Below are 614 nucleotides of genomic sequence, written 5' to 3'. Positions count from 1 at the left end.
TTAGCTAAATATATTTAGAACACATAGCTACGGTTTGTGTGACTCGTGTCTCTCTGTAGGTAGCTAACTAAGTCTGCAGGATGACATGTTATAGCTAGCTAGCTAACGTTAGCACTCAACAGAGATGGGAAGTAACAAAGTACTAATACTTTGTTACCGTACTCAAGTAGATTTTTCAGATATTTTTACTTTACTATTTATTTTTGTGGCGACTCCTTACATTTTAACTCGAATATCGGTACTTTCTACTCCTTACATTTTACAAATCAGACTCGTTACTTTAGTTTTGTACGAAAGCTCGTCATGTCGGTGAATAGCGCGGACAAGCACCTTACAGCGCGAGCGGGGGCGCACCACACAGAGAGAGAGAGGTGAGAGAAAATAAAAAGTACGGAGGCCCGCTGGAGTCAGCTGAGATAAGGATTCATAACAATCCGTGGTCAAGGATTTATGAACGTGAGCTAAATAGGAAAAGATATTCTTACCTTAATTATAGCTGTCTCCTCCTAGTTGTACTACAGCACTGACTGTTAAAATATAAGTTTGGAGACACTAATTTTATTTAATCATCAAATGAATAGATATGTCGTGTTGTAGTTTATATACAGGGGGGG

The sequence above is a fragment of the Etheostoma cragini genome, chromosome 14 (genome assembly GCF_013103735.1).
Source record: "Etheostoma cragini isolate CJK2018 chromosome 14, CSU_Ecrag_1.0, whole genome shotgun sequence".
NCBI lineage: Eukaryota > Metazoa > Chordata > Actinopteri > Perciformes > Percidae > Etheostoma > Etheostoma cragini.
This window is presented reverse-complemented; position numbering follows the sequence as displayed.